The 6,394-nt window shown below is 39.6% G+C and overlaps 1 protein-coding gene across 4 annotated transcripts in view; it reads right to left on the reverse strand.

The window, feature by feature from the left end:
- The window catches only part of trak2 (trafficking protein, kinesin binding 2), a 61,654-nt gene that overhangs the window by 52,844 nt on the left and 2,416 nt on the right, over nt 1-6,394 (reverse strand). For 2 of the 4 annotated variants that reach the window (XM_069196953.1, XM_069196950.1), the window contains exon 1: nt 6,232-6,339. The exons of the other annotated variants lie outside the window; for them this stretch is intronic. The gene's annotated coding sequence lies outside the window, so the exon portion shown is untranslated. Of the gene's footprint in view, nt 1-6,231; nt 6,340-6,394 lie in introns of those variants that run through there. 4 annotated transcript variants of the gene reach the window in all.

Genomic DNA, 6,394 nt, shown 5'->3' on the forward strand with positions numbered 1-6,394 from the left:
GTTTACACCCCTACTCTTTTCGAGAAACACCCTGGGATATTTAAACGAGTCAGGACCTCGTTTTAAGTCTCCTTAAAATACGACACCTTTTTACAGTATAGTGTCCCCATAACTATACTGGGGCATTAGGACCCTCACAACCCAAGGGTGAGCACCCCACTAACACCTCTTCCAGCAGCAACCTTAGTTTTTTCTTGATAAAAGAGTTAAAAGAATGGGTGGGAAATAAAAAACGATATATTTTGTTTCTGTCAATTTTTTTAAGTTTTCATTTTTTAAATAAAGCATGATAAACCCTTAAGTGCTATAATACTTGTATAGTTATCATACTTCTCAATCTGGGAACTGTAACATTTACTGGACGGTCCAAACGGTGGCTTGTGAAACGTTTATAATAAATCAAACAAGTCAAAGCACTTTTTGTTGGATTTCTGTACATCAAATGAGGTATGTAATTAATTTGGGCTTAATCGTTATTGGCATTTATATCGGTAAGGCTAATATTGGAAATAATAATAAACTTTGTATAGAATAAGGAATTCCATCATAGCTATTGCTGTAAAAAGTTGGAAACCAGGGCAGAACCAAGTTTGAAAATCAAAAACAGGCTCATTCTTGCAAATAAAGTGGGTGTCTTCTAACAAAAGCCTACATCAGAACTTTACAAAACCATTACAGACATCTCTTCAGATTGGTGCCACCACTTTCCAGATATACAGCAATAATAACAACAGGAACCAAACAGCAATCCAAATAGAATGAAAGAACTACCCGAAAGCATTATCTTAATGTATACTGTACATTGCCAGAAATACACCATGAGATCTACTGTATATATACAGTATACTGTATATTGGTTCCGGCTCATACTGTCCAGTGCTTGAGTTACCTCAAAAACAATTATATTATTCTCAAATACTCTGCAATCTGAGAGCTTTGTGAAAGAAATGAAGTGAAACTAAGACTGGGAGTGGAAAAAAATGCCACCTAAGCCCATCTGCTATGATCCTAGGCTTTACTTCCCTGTTGAATAATCCAACCATTAATTTTCTAACCACTTTATCCAATGCAGTGTCCAAGGTGCTTATCCTGGCAAGCAATGGGTCCAAGGCAGGGTACACTCTGGAAGGGACGCCAGTCATCTGCTATGATGCTGGGCTTTCCTTCCCTGTTGAATAATCCAACCATTTATTTTCTAACCACTTTATCCAACTCAGTGTCCAAGGTGCTTATCCCGGCAAGCAATGGGTCCAAGGCAGGGTACACTCTGGAAGGGACGCCAGTCATCTGCTATGATGCTGGGCTTTCCTTCCCTGTTGAATAATCCAACCATTTATTTTCTAACCACTTTATCCAATTCAGTGTCCAAGGTGCTTATCCCGGCAAGCAATGGGTCCAAGGCAGGGTACACTCTGGAAGGGACGCCAGTCAATCGCATGGCGGACATAACAGACTCAGATACAGACACGCACACCCTCATACCTGGAGCCAATTTATCAGAAGCTAATTAAGATACCAGTAAGTTTCTGAACTGTGGGAGGAAACCGGAGCACCTGGAGAAAAGCCACAAGAACATAGAAAATCCACTCAGATAGTATCCCAGGTCTGGAAGTAAACTAAAGAACTTACCACTACGCTACCCTGATGCCCATCTGAAAGCAATATATCAACACTACATATCACTTTCATCTTTTAAACAATGTGGGTAAACAAAATGGTAGGATATATAGTAAAAGTGTAGAATTCCAATCAAGAGAAGTTATGTTAAAATAAGCATAAGACAAGTGAAAATATTGTGTACCATTTTGGTCACCATCCTGTAGAATTGATGTAGCTGTTTTGGAAGCAGTCCAGAGTTCAGCAACCAGACGCTCTGGGGCTTAAAATGAATGTCCTACAGTGACAACCAAAAAGGACCAAACATTTTAATTCCTCCACAGAGAAGAACTACTATTTCCTGCGAAGGAAATATTCAAATAACCTCACAGGCATTACAGTGAAAGTCCAATATGTAATTGTTCTTAAGCTCTTATGTTTTTCTTGTGTTAAAAAAAAAAACAAAGTTATTCTTTTAACTCCATACATCACCGAACAATTACGGAATTTTATGCAATTCTGGTCAGATCAGTACAGATTGTTTTTTATCCTTAATATTATATCCAAAATAACAACAACAGTACTTCTAGGCATCTGGATTTCACTTGTCTTGTTGTGAAACCCATGGTAATTATTTCATATTTCATACTTATTTCATAACTAAAGGAAAGAAATTCTTAAATATTCTTACTCTTATAATACTGGTGTTTTTTATGCGTCTCTAATTGCTGAATCCACCGTGCTGAATAAAAACTACAGAGAACTACATAACATGAGCAAGACACTGTGATTCATGCCCTGCTTGATAAAACACAGACTACTCTTTTAATTAATTCTCTAATGCAGTAAGAGAATCAGGTAATAAACACTAACTGAGGCATTAAATTGCTTACCTATAGCAGTGAGGTAACTGTAATCGCCAAAAAAAATAACTCGACTTGCTTAAAAGCACATCAGTCAATGAAGGGGATATCATATCTTTATGTGCACTACCAGTAACAAAGACATACTGGACTGTGACAGTGACAGCTGTCAAAGTAAAATGAATATGAAACTCCAGGATCCATCTAAGCCAAGCCTTACACTTTTCCACAAATAAATGTCAGGCTACATTCATTTCTGTTGTTATTTCTGCTCAGGCCGTTTTTTCCAAGGTGACTTACAGAGAACAGATGAAACGGAAGACGGATTTAAAAATTACAAGGGTCGAATGTACAGTAAAACTAGTGAAAGGCCAGACGCCCAGCCATGTTGCAGAACTCTGGCTTAGCTTCAGTTAGGTTTCACATTTGGTAATGACTAGTTCAAAAAAATACTAACTACCAAATGCACTAGATAGGCTGAAAGGCCTTCACTCAATTGTAACCTCTTACGCTGCGCAAAACGAAAGGAAATAATAAAAAATAAAATCAAATGCCGAGAGTGTGAGCACACAGCAGTAATGTGCATGCCTTGTACTGTAGGTATCTACAGTATTCTGCAATTGCAGTGAACGCTGGTAGTTAGAAAATTATATCATCACTTCCAGAATTAAAACCTTTTTGTGCCGCACACTGCAAGAATTGACAAGGGACATTTGTAGTTTAGGAGTTTGTCAGATATTTTACTAATTTATTTTTAGGGGGTGGCACAGTGGCACACTTGTTAGCAGGTCCCTGGGTCCAATTCTGGACCTAGGGTTCTATCTGTTCGGAGCCCGTATGTTCTCCTTGTGTTCACTCTATAGATACACTGGCAGGTTAACCGACTTTTGCGGAAAATCGGCCCTGGTGTGAGTGTGTGCGCCTGTCTGCCCCTGTGATGGACTGGCATCCTGTCCACAATGTACCCCTGTCTAGCCCCCGCTGCATGCTGGGATAGGCCCCGGCTCTCCCTGGACCCTGAATTGGAAGAATCATCTAGAAAAAGGATGGATGCATCTGAAGGGTCACGGATGTTAGCGATCGGTGACTGAGCAGTTCTGATTGATATTGGTATGTCATTGCTTTTACAGGGGGGCTGGCCAGGAGCTAGTTACAGTACATCATCTGGGTGGGTTAATAGCAGGGCTTGGGCTACGAACTGTGTAGAATAATTGGTAAAGATACAATGAATTATCTTCACCATACAGTCCATGATCAATACAGTTAAGAGCCACTGTGTGACCACATGACAGAGACCTGTTAAAGTGATAACAGCAATTGATTTGCCTCTGAAAAGAGGAAGAAACGTTCACATGGTTTTGAAACAATAATCAATGTTCAGAACAGTCCTGTTTTTAAGGGCTCGCAGGATTGAGAACTGATTAACACAGAAATCAATTCAGACTTCAGTTCTGGACAACTCAACGATGAAGAGATGTCCAAAGGTGATACTACATTACTGGCAGATTTCAACTTTCCATACATAAACTTAGATATTTGGGACGGGCAATGAAGAAGCTCACGATGCCATGACTGAAATGGTTAATGATTGCTTTCTAACCCCAGTTCGTAAAAGTGCCAAATAAAGAAAATGCTCTTTTTTGACCTCATCTTTTCAACCAGGATTATAATTAAGGAAACAGATTAAATACAACCACTAGGAAACTGTGAGCATGATATGGTATTTAATGTGTTCTTGAAATTGCTATTGTTTAATTCTAAAACTAGGTATAGCCTATAATTTTAGAAAAAACAGACAATGGACACCGAGCTAATAGAAGAAGGAACATCATACCTCAAAAAACGTTAAAGTTTGAAAATCCCTCAAAACAGTGAGGTCTTGGAAAACCGGCCCCAATGCTTTACTTTAAAATATGGTCTAAACTGAGATATGGATACATCGGAACAAGGTGTGCTACAGACCAAGTAAAAAGGCACAAGATTCAAAGTAAAAAGAGTTCACCTAGCTACAGCTGGAAAACAACATCAGAACTGCCAAAATGGTGAGAAATGTTGCTAATAATAAGGGAAAATAATAATGCAAAGCACTGTTTTCACTACTACAACAGTAAAAGAAAGGTAAAAGAGTGGGAGCACAAAGTCTGCTTATTGGATAATGTTACTACTAATACTACAGCAGATTCTAACTAAAGATACAGTCTGTAAAGATACAGGAAATCAAGACTTCACACAAGCCTTTACAACAGAAGCTGGCAGACAACACAAGGGTCTATGTTATAGAACGCGGTCCAGCAGTATTGCATAATTTTAGCATAACTGAGACTGAAGCTGACACAGTGGTTAGCATTGCTACCTCCCAGTGCAGAGGCCCTGGGATCGATTTCAGTAGTGGGGTGCTGTCTGTGTGGAGTCTGCATGTTCTCACTGTGTTCACATGGGTTTCCACTGGGAGCTCCGGTTTCCTCCCACAGTCCAAAAACATACTGGCAAGTTAAATGGCTTCTGGCAAAACTGTGTTGTGACTGGTGTGGTGCCTTGCTATGAACCCTTACTGCAATGTAGCCAATGTGAGCAACGTGCAACGAATGGTGCTGGAATATGACCAAATCCTTCAGACAACAGCATAAATCTAACATCTTCTCAGACAACAGGAGTTTGCAATACATGGCATATTAAAATTAAGTTTGATAAGTTCAATAATCATCACCTATCCGTGAAATCATCAACCAGGTCTTCTGTGATGTAGTATTACTATTTCCTCCTAATAAAACGAACAGAAATGCTCTTTTCTTCATCGTTGGTTAACAGCACATCGCACATTAGTGGTGGTGTGTTAAAACAGATATTACTAGGGGTACAACAAGCGGGGCAATAAAAGCTAGAATAACAACTCTCACACAACCGAATTTGTTCATTTAATTACAGCTGGCATTCCATGAGACTACAAAACATGTCATGGGGCACTTAGTCAAGTGTTTGCGATGTCATACAGTCCGTGTAAACGCATATACCGAGTGAACGCACGCCTTTTCAACGCTGTGCAAGACATAAAGAAAAGGAGAATTTGCGGCACTTAAAGTATGGTTTCTTTTCAAACCGAGTGAATTCGGCGCGTACGTGCGATAGAAAAGATCTGTTAAAGTAGCTAGCGAAAATCACCTCATAGTCCCGTAAAACGGCCGCTGCTGTAGTTTTATTTTAGGGATTAGAGGAAGTAAGACAAACCGTTCCAATTATCGCAAACAGGAAATAACGCGGTGCCCTTTTCATAAAGAGAAAGGCGCTGAACTACTTAGCATGACGGTGGCTCCTATCGAAATAATTCGATGGCTGTACACCAAATATCCAAATTACAAGCTTCATGGTTGTCTGTAAGCAGGACTGTTCTTTAGATCTGTGCAGTCAGCAGCATGTTAAATTCACGTTAAGGGGGGCTGCGGTGCAGTCATCAGTCAGATCTCAACACTACAGAAACAGTACACATTTGTTTGCACGCAAATCTTATTTCTTTTATGGAAAAACAAGTGCTGGACCTAAAAAATACTGGTAAGATGTCGTGCCTTGTGAAACAGATGAACTCCCATTCTCTTCTCTTGAGGTGTAATATGAGGCTGACAAGCAGCGAACGGCGCTCAGTGGCAGAAACGAAGGCATACACAAAACTGAAATTTAAAAAATACATCTACATTTCTGGTAAAACGCCATGGTGTGTTATTTTTGGGTTTTTTTAAATATGTTTGTAATTTTCTTTTAAAAAAAATCAACCACATACCTTGCAGAAAGAATTAAAAATCGCATCAAAGCAATCCAGCGCCACATGTGATTCTGTCACTCGGAAACAAAAGACAACTCGGACTGAAGGGGAGAGTCGTTTGGGGCAAACATTTGGGAACCGATGGCTTCAAATCGTCAGCTATGAGACATTAGAGTGGGTA

The sequence above is a fragment of the Lepisosteus oculatus genome, chromosome 12 (assembly GCF_040954835.1).
Source record: "Lepisosteus oculatus isolate fLepOcu1 chromosome 12, fLepOcu1.hap2, whole genome shotgun sequence".
Taxonomy (NCBI): domain Eukaryota; kingdom Metazoa; phylum Chordata; class Actinopteri; order Semionotiformes; family Lepisosteidae; genus Lepisosteus; species Lepisosteus oculatus.